We start from the raw sequence: 16,869 nt of genomic DNA, 5'->3' as shown, positions 1-16,869 counted from the left end.
CCAAAATCATCAGTATGACGTACCAAAATCTCTACTTTATCGACAGTCTTAATTATGTTCAAACGAATCTTGCAGGGTTTTCAAAACTGTTCGGTCTTCCAGTGCAGAAAGGATATTATCCGCATTTGTGGAACACATACAAAAATCGAAATTACATAGGACCTACACCTCCTCCTTCTGCATACGGATATGAATATATGAAAACAATTGAAGATCAGACAAATTTCATGTCTTGGTATGATACTGAATGCAAAAAAAAATATGCCTTTCAACAACAAAACAGAACTACTCCAATATTGTATTAAAGATGTTACTTTGTTAAGACAAGGATGTCTGAAACTGAGACAGAATTTTCTGGATATATGTAAAATAGATATTTTTAGGAATTGTATCACTATAGCATCAGCGTGTTCATTAATTTACAGACATAAATTTATGCCCGCTGACACTATAGGAATAATTCCTAAAGGAGGTTACCATCATGCAGATAAAATGTCAAAATTTGCGTTGAAATGGTTGACCTATGTTGAAGAACAAAATCACATAATACTTCTCCACGGCGGACGTACTCGTGAAAAATATGTTTTAGGAGGACGTTATAAAGTAGATGGATATCACGAGGAGACAAATACAGTGTACGAAGCGCTTGGTTGCTTCTGGCACGGCTGCAGACGATGCATATCAACAAACAGGGATATGTATCCTAAAGATATCACGGAAGATGAAAACACCCAGGAAAATGACGGTCAAACTAATAGTGACATGCTAAACACTGCAGCTTTTAGATACGAAACAACATGTCGTAAACTTGCAGCTTTACGTTCTGAAGGTTACCATGTTGTCACAATGTGGGAATGCGATTTTGATAGAATATTAAAAACTGATCCTGAACTCGATAGACATCTATCTACACACCCTATTGTCTGCTGTATTCCTTTAAATCCAAGAGATGCCTTATATGGCGGAAGAGTTGAAACAGTCAGAACTTATTACAGAATCAAAGAAAATGAGAAATTACAATACAACGATTTTACAAGTTTGTACCCTTATGTGAACAAATATTGTACCTATCCTGTAAGGCATCCTACCATATTTTTAGGAAATTCTATTCCTCCAGTCGATGAAGTTTTAAACATGGAAGGACTTGTTAAATGTACAATTCTACCCCCTACAACCCTTCTCCACCCTGTTTTACCCTCCAAAATAAATGGAAAACTGATGTTTGTATTATGTAAAGAATGTGCTATCACACTAAAATGTGAAGGTATTTGTGAACATTCAGATGAACAGCGTGCACTTTCAGGAACTTGGGTTATCGCAGAAGTACGTAAAGCTTGCAGTTTAGGTTACAGAATGTTGGAGATGTCGGAAGTGTGGAAATATGAAACATCTATGTACAATCCTGTTACACAAACTGGAGGACTGTTTGCTGAGTATGTCAACACATTTTTGAAAATAAAACAGGAAGCTAGTGGGTGGCCTACTTGGTGTCAAAACAGAATGGATAAAGAAAAATACCTACAGGACTACTTTGATAAAGAGGGGATTCTATTGGAGGAAGACAATATTGAGATCAATCCTGGAAAACGTACTTTGGCTAAACTTTGTCTTAATTCTTTATGGGGCAAATTTTGTCAACGAGATAACCTTTCCCAAACATCTATTATCAAGGAGTCGAAAGATTTCCTCGATAAAATGACCGATCCTAATATAATTATCGGAGGAGTTATATTTATCAATCAGGATACTGTTATAGTAAACTGGAAATATGTTGAAGAGGCAATCACCCTGAACAGAAAAGTAAACGTTCCTATTGCAGCTTTTACGACATGTCATGCTCGTTTGAAACTGTATGAACTTCTTGAAAAATTGGATGACAGGGTATGTTATTGTGACACAGATTCGGTGATTTACATAGATAGTCCTGAAATGGAATATCATCCCGAACAGGTGATAAATTAGGGGATCTCACCGATGAATTAAGTGATTTTGGTCCCGATGCAATTTGTGAAGAGTTTGTCTCAACAGGACCAAAAAGTTACAGTATGAAAATTAAAAAACCTCTTTCTGAACCCCAATATATCTGTAAAGTTAAAGGGATCACTTTAAACACTTGCACATCAAAATTGGTCAACTTTGATACTATGTGTGATATGATGAACAATGAAAAATCTGACGTTACAGTAGAAAATATCTTTAGAATTAGAAGAACAAAACAGTTTCAAGTTATCAGTACAAATGAAAAGAAATTGTTTCAGCCAGTATTAATGAAACGTTTTTTTGACCACCGACATTTATCATTTCCTTTCGGATACCGTACAGATTAGGTTATAAATATGTCTGTAAACCTAATCTGTAATAGGTATTGTAATAGGTTTTAGGTCCAAAGTTCAAATTTTTGTTTCAGTGTATTTTATATTGTATACTTGTATTATATAATCTTGTACAAAATAAATATAAAATGTAGTAATAGTCTGGTAAACCGTCATTTTCTTTCAAGTTCCTGGATACAAATCTGTAAAATTTTTGCTTAATATAAAATGTTTCCTAAACTTATCCATCCTTTTACAATGATGGTTTGTGGAGCATCAGGAAGTGGAAAAACTACTTTTGTAACAAAACTTGTCAATTCTATTTTTTCTTTTGTCGAAAAACCTGTTACAAAAATAGTGTGGTGTTACGATCAGGAAAATAGTATCCCAAAAAATATTGGTGATGTGGAATATCATAAAGGAATTGTTAATTGGCAATCATGGAACGGAAAAACTCCTACCCTTATAGTGCTAGATGATCTTATGATGGTTGCTGAAGGAGAAAAAGTTGCAGACCTTTTTACGAAAGGTAGTCACCACAAAAATATTTCAGTTGTTTTTATAACACAGAATCTTTTTCACCAAGGAAAAAATTGTAGAGATATTTCTTTGAACGTAAAACATTTTGTTATATTTAAAAATCCACGAGATATGAACCAATTTACTGTTTTTGCACGACAGCTTCAACCTCATCGCATGAAGGAACTTGAAAAAGTATATATAGATGCAACAATAGAACCTCACAGTTATTTGTATATTGATCTTTCCCAGTCAACACCGGATCCTTTACGTTATCAAACAGATATTTTTAATATAGATCATTCAACCATATATCTTCCTCAGGAATGCCTGAAACCTCGAGATGAAGAAAACGAGGAAGAGACGTACCAACTTACGTTCTAAACAGAATATTTCTTTTAAAACACATTCACCTTTTTTGCACATATTGAAAAATTCCCCAACAAAAGTTCGTAAAACATTATTGAAAAGTGCTCCAAAAAAAACAATCCGTTTTATCAGTGAATGTTGTCTGAATGTTTTAAAAGGTAATATAAAACTTCGACCGTCTGTAAAACACCGTCTAACACCTTACAAAACTGTTTTACGTAGACTTGTAAAACCTAAAGTAGATATCGAAAAACGAAGAAAAATTCTTGTTCAAAGAGGAGGGTTTCTACCCCTACTTTTAGGATCTCTACTATCTGGTCTTCTCGGAACTCTCATTCCACATTAATAATGACACCTGTTTACAAAAAAATGATTGTTCTTTCACCAGAACAATTGACACGTATTCGCGGTTCCGAACAGTCTATACATCAAAAATTATCTATTCTGGATAAAAAAAATGAACGAAATTTTTAAAATGAAAAATATACCAGATGACCAAAAATGGCGTCTTTATAGAAAAGAATTGGATGAGTATTTATGGTTGAGTCGAAAATCGAAAGAACCATTAGAGATTCCTATTATCCAGGATAATGGTGATTCTAGTATTTCACCAGGATCAACATATTTTCCTCCAAACCTGGTAGAAACATTACCACGTAATACAAGACAGCAGTTAGAAAATATTATTGATGAGTATCAATCTACAGCCCAACGTCTAATCGAAAAAGATCAGGAAAAAACGCTTCCGGAACCGAGATCTTTAAATTTTTCATCGTCATCATCACCAACGGGGGTTCCTGGTCCGTCTCGTAAACGAAAACCTGCGAAAAAAAAGAAGAAAAATGTTGTCTTATGTGTTTCCAGAAAAACTTCACCATTTTTGAGAACACCTGATGCATACAAACTCGTTCCTTTAGGAAAAAGTCGTAGACAGAGAGACCAATCATGGGAGTCCCTAAAGTAAAACATGATAAAATTCTTGCTAGAATATATTACGATCCTCAACACAGAGCCTCATTTTCATCTGTGGATCGTTTATGGAAATCTGTACGAGATAGGAATATATCTCGTGATACAGTAAAAAATTGGTTAATGCACCAGGAAACATACACTCTCCACAAAAGTGCACGAAAAAGGTTTCCTCGAAACCATTACAATGTATGGAACATAGATATGCTCTGGGAAGCCGATCTTAACGATATGACATCGATACAAAAACATAACGACGGATTTAAATATCTCCTAACAGTGATCGATGTATTTTCAAAATATGCTTATGCATTACCCCTAAAAAATAAAACAAGTAATTCTGTAACCGAAGCTTTCAGAACCATTTTTGAACAAAGCAAAAGAAAACCTGCCACATTACAGACAGATCAAGGAACAGAATTTACGAATTCTGTGTTCCAGAATTTTCTGAAAAATGAACAAGTAGACTTTTCGATCGCAATTAACCACCCTGTAAAAGCAAGTATAGTGGAACGTTTTAACCGAACGTTAAAAGAACGAATGTGGAAATATTTTACAGCAAAACAGACAAGACGTTACATAGATATTTTACCTCAACTTCTTGAAGGTTACAATACTGCGATCCATCGTTCCATAGGAATGGCACCTCAAGATGTAAACGAAACTAATGTTTACACAGTGTGGAAACATCTTAATAGACACAACAACCGTATCTCACACACAATTTCAGATTTGAAAGTTGGGGACATTGTGCGAATTTCTGTTGTTAAAGGACATTTCGAAAAAGGATACGAACAATCGTGGTCACGAGAACTTTTTAAGATTCATTCCGTCGTTCAACGGCAGCCGGTACCTGTTTACATATTGGACGACTTAAATGGTGAACCTGTAAAAGGAACATTTTACAAACAGGAGGTTCAGAAAGTATATTCGAATCCTGACGAAGAGTATAAAATTGATAAAATTTTAAAAACACGAGGTAAAGGTAAAAATTTAGAATACCTTGTTCGTTGGCTGGGTTATCCCTCCAGTTTTGATTCATGGATCAAGGCATCATCGCTAAAACCGATAGCAAACAACTAAACCTCAATATATATCGAAATATATCACCATTTCGAATCAGTGAGTTCTTCTTGTTCAGTCAGAATGGATGATAATTTCTATATCTACCTCCCATCGTCTTCATCAGAAAAATATTTTTCAAACAACACATTAACTCATTTTACTGTAAAATTGGCAAAACGTATCGATCTGTCTCCAGATTTGTGGGAAGTCGGTTTAGCAGAATTATGTCATTCAACTCTTTATGATAACGTTCTGGAAACAGATTCAGGACAACTAACATTTCCTGTTCGAACATATACAAATGTTGACGACTTGATTTCGTCGATCGTAACTTCCCTTCCCGATAATCGAGAAATACGAAAATCTGTGCTTTACAAATTCTGGCATCTTCTGGCTGACCCGCAATGGAGTTCATTCGAGTCATCTGTTTCTACAGATAACACACTATATATTAACGATCAACCGTTTTATTTTCCTGCAACTACTTATACAATAGATGATCTTATTTTTTTCCTGAAAACCAACCCTGCAAATGTAGCTATTCCTACTCATCTTCGATTCTATTTTAAAGCTGCCGTATATAAACACTTGTCCGAAACAGGAATGCTCGACCCTGAACCCGATGCCTCTGTAGACAATACAATAACACCGATAGATTTAACAGACGACTATGCTAAATTTCGATATGATATATTAAAATCTATCTACTCTTCGCACGTAATATCTAATAACGTTGTCGATAAAAATCCTTACATATTTGTATATTCAGATATTGTAAAACAACAGTTGGTCGGTGAAGAAATGATACGTCTTTTACGTCTTACTCGAAAACAATGTTCAGAAGTAGATACCACATGTACGATACCTGTAGCTCATCACACATTCAATCCGATTCACTATGTTTCTCTGGATAAAAGTTCTTTTGAAACAATAGAAATTACTTTGAACGATCAAAAAGGAAACTTTTTACCTTTAAGAAACGGTTCCGTTCCTACTATCGCTGTTTTACATTTTCGTAAAAAAACAAAATCCTTTTAAAAAACCGACATAACACTATTTTCTCAGTCTATATTGGTAAACGAATGAGTCATCATGAATTCGCAAGCAGAATATTACACAACCCAAATACATGGAGGAATCGGACCCATTTTTCGTTCTAACAGAATTCAGAAAGGAAGAGGATTAGGTTCTCTTTTTGCTGGACTTTTCAGAATGGTGAAACCTCTTCTCTGGAGTGGTGCAAAAGCTATCGGAAAAGAAGCTTTAAAAACTGGTGCTAATATTGTTACAGATATTGCAACAAGTCAGCAAACCCCGAAAACTATTGTTCGTCAGCGAATACGTGAAGCTGGTCAGAATCTTAAAACTAGAGCACAACAAAAAATCGATTCTCTGACAGGTTCGGGTATAAGAAGAAGAATTGCAAGAAAAAATACCCATTCGGTGTTAAAACGTTCAGGTACCCGTGCTAGAACCTCGAGAATCAAGAAAAAACGTACATCCGTAAAACGTCGAAAAACATCATCGAAATCTAGGAAAACACGTAAAAGAAAAATCAGACAAAATATCAAAGTCAGAGATATTTTTACATCATGATACAGAACAGCACCTGGGTAATTTCACAGTTCGACCTTTTTCAGAAAAAACATACTATTCCGTACAAACCTATTGCTTTCTTCGATAACCAGAATGTAACTTCGTTTCTCGAACCTGTCTATCTTCGCTTACAGCTGAAGATGATTAAACAAGATGGAAGTCGTATGAGAACTCTACCGTCCGATAAAAAATCGATTCTCTGACAGGTTCGGGTATAAGAAGAAGAATTACAAGAAAAAATACTCATTCGATGTTAAAACATTCAGGTACCCGTGTTAGAACCTCGAGGATCAGAAAAATCAAACAGACTATCAAAGTCAAAAATATTTTTACACAATGATGCAGGACAACACGTGTATGATTTCACAGTTCGATCTTTTTCGGAAAAAACCTATTCAACAAAATGTCGAAAAAACCTACACTGTTACCTACAAACCTATTGCATCCATCGATAACCAGAACGTGATACCATTTCTCATACCTGCAACAGCAACAGATTTTCTGGATCTTGCATCTGTTTATCTTCGTTTACAGGTGGAGATGGTCAAACAAGATGGGAGTCGTATGAGTGCTTTGCCGACCGATAATGCAACCACAAAAAATTGTGGGGTAGTAAATTATCTCCTCAATACTATATTTTCACAATGTAACGTTGCTATCAACGGTATATCTGTAACAAATGCTGACAACAATTATGCATACAAATCGATTTTTGAGGTACTTCTCAATTACGGTACTGATGCTGCAAATACACATCTTACTAATGCTTTATGGTACCTGGACACGCCTGGAAACCAAGATAAAATCACAACCAATAACGAAGGTTTCACCACCCGAAAAAATTTTTTCCAGTACGTTCCGTCATCAGGAAATCCTATGGAAGTAACAGCCGAAATGGAACTTATGGGAAAACTCCACATAGATTTTTTCAATCAGCCTAAATATCTACTCAATGGTGTGGAAGTACGTATCGAACTTATCAAGTCACGTGATGCTTTTTATATCTGGGGAGATCAAGATTCACCTAGCGTACAAATAAAAATTTTAAAAGCTGCTCTCGAAATAAATCACGTCATTCCTACTCCTAGCACCAGTTTGGCTATAGACAGAGCACTTTCTTACGCTCCTGCACATTATCCGTTCACAAGAAGTATTATCAAGGCATACTCTTACGTTGCAGGAACGCAGCAGATTTCTATCGACAATGCTTTTCAAGGTCCTTTTCCGAATGTTATTCTTTTTACTATGGTATCCACCGCCAGCTTTCTCGGAGACAGTAAAAAAAATCCGTTCGACTTTAGAAGTTTTAACCTATCTTCTTTCCATCTTGTAAAAAATGGAGAGCTCACACCTTCTGAACCTTTACGAATCAGTACAGGAGGAAATAGCGGTTTAGTAACACGTGCCTACCAAACTCTCTTTTCCGGCACAGGTATCCATCACAATAATTATGGACATCAGATAACAAGGAAGATGTTTGAAAACGGATCATTTTTTCTAATTTACGACATTACACCAGATTTTTCAGGAAACGATACACACATCAGTCTACAGGAACAAGGTACCTTAGGAGTAGAAATGCAGTTTTCTCCACAACTGTCGGAAAATGTTACCTGTCTTCTCTATGCTGAATTCGAAGTGGCCTTGGATGTGACAAAAGACAGAGGTGCTATCCTTCACTAATAAACCTAACAATTTTACTCTATAAATTTGGTGTATTCCTGTTTTCTGCCACAGAAACCTACCTGTATCGTAATAGAAAAAGACTATCGTGTTTGTGTACTTTATTATAAACGTATCCGACATGAACACATCACAGATCAGACATATTTTATCTCACAATTGTTCCACCAAAACAATTTTTTATGGTGTTTACCCGAGAGATCTTCTGCCTCGAACGTTCTCCACCCCTGCTTTGATAATCGCAAACACGGATACTTCCGATTCCGAAGGAACACACTGGGTTGCTTTCTATTTCGACAAAAACAATAAGGCAGAATATTTTGATTCATACGGTTTCCACCCCTATTACCCAGAATTCATAACATTCTTGAACCGTCATTCCTCTATTTGGACTCACAATAATACCCCCTTACAAGGAATATTTGCTACAACTTGCGGACATTACTGTTGTGTATATGCTTATTATAAAGCACATCACGTCACAACCAGGGATTTCATCCGGATATTCCCACCGGGTGTCAGTAAAGATGAATATATTTTACACCGTTTTCGTCAGATCTTCAAATGTTTACCGCATTCAAAGTGTCCTAAAGGAGCACAAGTGTGTCGTTCCATCAAACCAGTTCGGGAGTGTATAAGGTGATTTCTATATAAAATATGTATGATGATTCTGCTCACTCTCAGTATCATCTTGACACCTTTAGTGAAAACATCATGGAACCGGTCAAAAATTCTACAATGGAAAAACATGATCAGCTTCTAGACCGTATTACTCATAAGGATGGTGTTTCTAGATGTAGAAAACGTAGACGTCTGCCCCCTACCAAAATTGAGATTCCTGTTATAAAAACTGAACCGATCGAGAGTGAACCGGATGTGACAAAGGATTGTGATTTCATGAAAATACGTCAAGAAAACAGTTCTTCCCAAAATAAAACCGAATGTTCGGAACTGCACAACATAGATGTCTGTTTGGATCTTTATCTTGCAAATATATACTTTCTGAACACAGAAAAAAACAAATATGTAGCAGTAGGATTCGAAAAACAAACACCTTTCAATCTGGTATGGGAGTTTTCGCAACAAGGAAGATTACCCGTACGAATTAATTCTTCACAGATTAGAGAATTGTGTGTTTTGAAATCTGATGTACTTAATTACATCGAAACAGGTCGACGATTTAATTATCTCGTCACAGGGAATGTTACTGTCAGTGCTGTAAATTTTTTCGGAAAACGTTGTATTTCCATGTATCAACATTCCTCACCGGATGCTTTTATTTTTACACCCCCGGAACTACATTTATTTTTTTGTGAACTTTTCACACCCTTAAGAAAATTAACGAACGAACGTTATCATAAATTACAGCCACATATACAGACTTTTGTGCATTGTATCGAAAAGAATATGTTTTCAGAAAGAAAAGAAGTACCGGAAAACCTGATAAGCCATTTTCACGTTCTCTGGTACAACGAATTGATGATTGAAATATATCTTCAACACAATCTTGGACATTCATTGATATTATAAATAATTTTATTATCCATTATGTATTTTTACTGTAAATGTATATCTTTATATGTATATTATTAAATTGTGAGTAAAACATTTGAAAAAAAGGTTAAACATTTTTTTATTTTTCTCTATTACAGTAGAAATGGTACATTTTCCAAACATTTTCAACTGCACAGGTTTTGTTCACATTTTTTGATTCACTATGTTCTCTACATTTCTTTTTCTCTACCGAAAGTTTCACACTCTCCAATTTTGGACACCCAAATTCTTCAATATTATCTACGGTTAACGTACTCATACGTTTTTCTCCGATACATTTTTCCAACCATTTAGTTTTTTCAGTACCTTTAACATACACATTTTCATTTACAAGTACAGAATATAAAAGATCTCCTAACTTCTCATACGGTACCCAACCATTTTCCCAGGAGAGTCCGTGTTTGTTTGCACGGAGCCAATAATTCACACGACGATATTTTTCACTTAACAAATGTAGACCATATGGAGGTTTTACTAAATAATCAAATGTACATTCAAAAGGAGCCTTCAATATTCCGACTTCTTTCCACACAAATTCACCGTCTTTTCCTCGTAAACCTTGAACGTCCAAAAAACATACATCCATTGTTCAACAGGTAAAAACTGTCAATGTATTTTTAATAGATCCACGACATATAGCACACTTATCGAGTTGTGAGGCACAGGATCGACAACTGACAAAATGTCTGCACGGGAGAAACACTATATCGCAAACATTCAAAAAACAGATTTTACAAATCATTACAGAATCTGCATTTTTTTCAATAACTTTTTTTGCAGACTTTTCTCTATTAGCACAATATTTACATTCGACCTTATAATGTAGTAATGCAACACTTTGTATAAAACTACAATGGGGCACTGCTGCCAGATGTCTTATAACAGGACAATCTTCCGGTGTCCAATCACAAAAGCCATAAAAACAATATGAACACAGTACTCTATCACCGTGGCCTGAATAGTAACATCCTGCAGTCACTAACTCTTCAGGTGTCTGTTGTAATCCTACAGGCCACTTTTCGTAAGTTTTGTATCGAGAATCGACTGATAGGTAGTTATTACAATGCCCCGAAAATCGGTAGCAGGGGTAACTGAACACTTTCATAAATCAGCCAAAGAAAAACAATCTGATACAATAGGTGATGGGGTTCCAGGTATTGGTGATAACGGTACCGGCACAGTATCTTCTACATCACTATCGAACAGGGCTCTGGAAAAACCAAGACGATTCGAAGATAACACTGGAAAACAGGGGTGTCCTTCTAATTTACGTAGTAGAGAACGGTTGCAGGTAGTACACCACAAAATAGTTTTGTTCACTAACACGGCAAGCCACTCTTTCACTCTTTGTTTTAAAGCTTCAGCAATCTCATCTTCATCCTTCCTCTGAATGAGTTCACACGAACATTTGTGACTGGGAAATCCTGTTCTCTCATCCGTAAACTTTTTTCTTTCCACTATCTCCTTCAACGTCTCGCAGGAATGATGGACTGCTTCTCCCGATCTATTGAACAGGTAACATCCGCACCATGGAGCTTCACGTAGTGCTACGTACATAAACGGGAACTGTTTCAACACTCGCTGTACAGCCTCACGATCGGTATCGATATCGCCGCAGGATTCTATGACTTCCCAAAACTCATCGTAACTTATCTCGTAGAAATTCAGAGCTTTCTCCGGAAACGTTATGTAATACTCTGCCATTGTGACACACTCTCGTTCTTTTTATACCGTCTACATATATATACCCTTCTTCCTATTACGTCATTTTCCTTAAACATGTCCAAATAAATACTTTTTGTATTCTTAAATTAATACAACGATCTTTGAATCAAATAAGTCAGCAACATTTTCCCGGCTTCTCAAAGACAGGTTGTTGACCTCTATACTGAATGCGTCATTAAATTCGAAAACCTAAATCAACCTCTGTACCGAAAAACAAACATAATAAAATAAAAAACAACAGTAAAACATTCCCCATCCGTTATCTATACCCTTTTAACCTCTATCTCAAACTCCACACATTTTTGGAACCCTGCCAAATAATAACAATATCTGCTTGTTCACTCGAACATTAACCCGAGCCGGGAATTTCCGGTCACGTGACTTTCACGTGATTTTGGCGGGAAATTCTCAGAATCGACCCGAATCAACAATTTCCTATCACGTGATTTTCACGTGATTCACACAACATTTTCTAAACCTCAACCTCTTATCTATAACCTTTCACCTTTCTCAGACAACATTTTAATCATCATTCAACTGACTCAGTAATTTCCTGTTGAAATCAAGCTCGGGAATTTCCCGTTCCGGGGTCAAAAAACTCTTCAACCAATCAAAACTCAAAACACCTATGACGTCATCATCTCCTCATCCAAACAACCAATCAAATCTCTCACCCATATCTCAAACCCCGCCCATTTCTGGCCTCTCTCCAAAATACAAACAATGCTTGCTTGTCCACCGCCCTTTATCATCAATTGATCTTTCATCGATCTTTTCCAATCAATTGATTTATCGGACTATATCCGGGAACATAACTACTAGTGCTCTGTCTGTGAGGTGTTTTTTGATTAGCTGCAATTTTTTCTTTAAGGGAATGATATTTTTTAGCCAAAAGGGAAGGTGGTTGTGGAATTATATATATATATATTATACAAATATATATGCATATCATTGTTTTTAATATACCTGCGATTACACCATTGAAAACACGAATTTCATTTTCATATATATAAGAATTATATGAGTATGATATGAAAATTCTGTTAGGTGACTGTAATGCACAGATTGGCAAAAAAGATACATTTAAACCTACGATTGGTAAAGAAAGTCTTCATGAAATAAGTAATGATAATGGTGTAAGATTGATTACTTTTGCAACCTCAAAGAATTTAATTGTGAAAAGTACCACTTTTAAACATAAAGATATCCATAAATATACCTGGTCTTCTCCAGATGGTAAAACTCATAATCAGATAGATCATATTCTCATTGATAAGAGAAGGCATACTAGTATGATTGACGTTCGTACACATAGAGGTGCTGACTGTGCCAGTGACCATTATTTAGTAATTGCTAAATTAAGAGAAAGATTCTCAGTGATAAATCATAAGCAACAAAATCTAAAATTTATAAAATTTGATACAGGAAAGTTTGCTGATGAAAGAATTAAGAAAGATTACCAAATTAAACTGTCAAATAGATTTGAGGTTTTGCAGGATTTAAATGATGATGAAAATATAAATGAAACAGACGTAAATAAGAATTGGGAGCACATACGTAATGCAATAGAATCAGCAGCTAAAGAAAGTATAGGATACCATAAACCGAGAAAAAGTAAGCCATGGTTTGATAATGAATGTCATAATCTAATAGAAATAAGAAATCAGGCTAGACTTAGATGGTTAAATAACTCGGATGATACAAATCTAAGCAATTATAATAGAATAAAGCGAGAAGTTAACCGCACGTTTAGAAGTAAAAAAAGAAATTACTTCAAAAGCAAAATTAACGAAATTGAAACAAACAGCAAAAATAAAAATATCAGAGATTTATATAAAGGTGTAAATGAGTTTAGAAAGGGGTGGTAACCTAAAGTAAACTTGATAAAAGATAAAGACGGTGATTTTCTAGCTGACCCAAGCGATATTCTAAATAGATGGAATAACTACTTTAATGACCTTCTAAATGTCCATGTAGGAGATAAATCAGAAGTAAATGAAGTACACACAGCAGAACCTTTAGTTCCAGAACCTAACTTGACTGAAATTAAAGATGCTATTAAAAGGCTTAAGAATAACAAAGCACCTGGCATTGATTTAATACCAGCTGAGTTAATTAAATATGGTGGAAATTCATTAATATATCAAATTCATAAATTAATTTGTTTAATATGGAATAAAGAAGAAATCCCTCAACAGTGGAAAGAATCCATAATTGTTCCTGTGTTTAAAAAAGGTGATAAAATGAACTGCAATAATTACCGTGGAATTTCTCTACTCTCAACAACATACAAAATATTGTCTAACATTCTTTTAACAAGACTAACCCCATATGCTAATGAAATTATAGGTGATTATCAATGTGGATTTAAACGTAACAGATCAACTACAGATCAAATTTTTCACATCAGACAGACACTTGAAAAAAAGTGGGAATATAATCAAAATGTCCATCAGCTATTCATTGATTTCAAAAAAGCATATGATTCGGTCAAAAGAGATAAATTATATAATATATTAGTAGAGTTTGGAATACCTAAGAAGCTTGTTAGTATGATAAAAATATGCACCAGTGAAACAGAAAGTAAAATTCGTGTGGGTAATAATATGTCTGACAAATTTATAATTCATGATGGGTTAAAACAAGGAGATGCATTATCTCCATTGCTCTTTAATTTTGCCTTAGAATATGCTGTAAGGAAGGTAAAAGAAACTAAAGAAGGACTAAAATTAAATGGTGTGACTCAGTTGTTAGCATATGCAGATGATGTAGACTTACTGGGGGATGATGTGAATACAATTAAGAATAATGCTAAAATATTTTTCAAAACTGCTAAAGAGAGAGGTTTGGAAGTTAACAAAGAGAAAACTAAATATATGCTTACAGGCCGAAACCAAGTGTTAGGTAATAATCAAAATATAATTATTGATAACAACTCGTTTGAACCAGTTGCCAAATTCAAATACTTAGGAGTAATATTAACAAATAAAAATTATATTAAACAGGAAATAAAAAGTAGGCTTAATTCAGGAAATGCATGTTATTTCTCTCATCATAAACTTTTGTCTTCTTGTTTAATATCTAAGAAACTAAAAGTTAAAATATACAAAATAGTAATTTTGCCTGTAGTATTATATGGGTGTGAAACTTGGTCCCTTGCATTGAAAGAGGAACATAAATTGAGAGTATTTGAAAATAAGATCCTTAGGAAAATATTTGTACTCATGTCCAGATATTATTAGAATAATTAAATCAAGAAGACTTAGGTGGGAAGGCCTTGTGGCACGAATGGGAGAGGAAAGAGGAGTTTACAGGATTCTTGTTGGGAAACCAGATGGTAAGAGACCTGTAGGAAGGCCAAGACGAAGATGGAGGAACAACATTGAGATGGACCTAAGGGAAATCGGTAGGGATAGAAAAGAGTATATAGATCTTGCTCAAGATAGGGAAATATGGAAGGCCTGTGTTGCTGCAGCCATGAACCTATGGATTTAAGAAGTTTAGAGAGTTAGTTAGTTAGTTAGTTAAGAATTATTCAATTTTTCTCCACTTCTCAGCTCGTTGCTCTTTAATATTTCATCGTTAATTCCATTTAACATTGCGTGAACAATGAACACAATGACGAGGGGAGGCAGTTGCCCCCCACACTTTTAGTCACTTTTGCCCCCACACTATGCTAAATCTTATATACAAAGGAAAATATACTGTCTTTGGCCCCCGGTTTGGAATCCAATCGCCCCCACTGCACAATGGGATATGTAGCCTATGCAACTTACGAATAGTTTCTGCCACCGGAGGGGTTAGAACCTCTAAGACACGACCATCAGGTTGATAATTATTAAATACTAAATAGTCCACAACAGGGGTTCCCAAACTTTTTCGTTTCAAGGCGCCCTTAGTGTTTCAAGAATTTTTCACGGCACTCAAGTCAGAATGTAAGTCTAGCTATCTAATACTTGCTTTGATTGATTGATTGAGTTGGTGTTTTAAGTCTACTTCATGCACAGTAAGGCTAATCGGAACTGGACCTACAGTTTAAAGTGTGATCTGATCCGAACCACCGGGTATCGAACCCGGGAACCCTTCATTACAAGGTAGCTACGCCTAAATAAGCACATGTATTTGGAACAATCGCCGCGGCGCACACTTTGGGAACCACTGCCCTACAAGCTTCTCTTTATGAAAAAAAGTGGAAGTAGTTGACCAATGTAAAATGTAAATGCAACTCGCCCCCATGAATTGTAAATGAATTCTATTCCGGTCAGGGAAAGAAAATCAGCAAGGGTAAATAGGTTCTGAATCGTAAAAAAAGAATCTTTTTATTTGTGAAATATTTCAATTCGGTCCCGGCGGAACCTTTTTTCCGGATCAATTTAAATATGGTCGATGTTCGGTATTGAAATGATAGAGCAACTTGGACCGAATTTAAATTGTGCAAGAAAAATGTTCCGATCCTGTTAGAGAACCCATTAGAATTTATTCTTTAACAATCCCAGGGTTGTTAAAGATCCAGGAATTGTAAATAAATTCAATTCCGGTCCGGGAGAGAAAATCAGCAAGCGTAAACGGGTTCTGGACCGTTAAGAACCTTTTTATTTTGAAAGTATTTCAATTCTGTCCCGGAACCCTTTTCCGGATCAATTTAAATACATTTCAAGTTCGGTATTGAAATGAAACAATGCGCAACGTAGACCGAATTCAAATTGTGCGAGCCTGTTACAGAACCCAATATAATTTATCAACCTTTAACAATCCTGCTGTAGAGGTGGACAGGCACTGAACCATGCAACTTTCTAATCTATTCATTAATTCAACTTACATTTAAACTGCATGTTCACGTTAGTACAGCAATTGTCCTCGGTCATTTTCTCTTGTGTGTGTGTACGGACACAGATAATATCAAAATGAAACAAGAACAAACGGCTGGGCAATTTGGTTGCTCATTCATAACCGAGCCATTGCACACTACAGTGTTGCTAAACCAAGGGAAATTTCTCATTTGCAGGTTAGAAGGAAGGATTTTAAGAGAATAGGGAAAGAGGAAATTCGATTAAAAATAGTACCACCAGTTTTTATT

This window comes from Lepisma saccharinum, chromosome 30 (assembly GCF_977018435.1).
Source record: "Lepisma saccharinum chromosome 30, izLepSacc3.1, whole genome shotgun sequence".
NCBI classification, from domain to species: Eukaryota; Metazoa; Arthropoda; class Insecta; order Zygentoma; family Lepismatidae; genus Lepisma; species Lepisma saccharinum.
Note: the sequence above shows the minus strand (reverse complement) of the source record.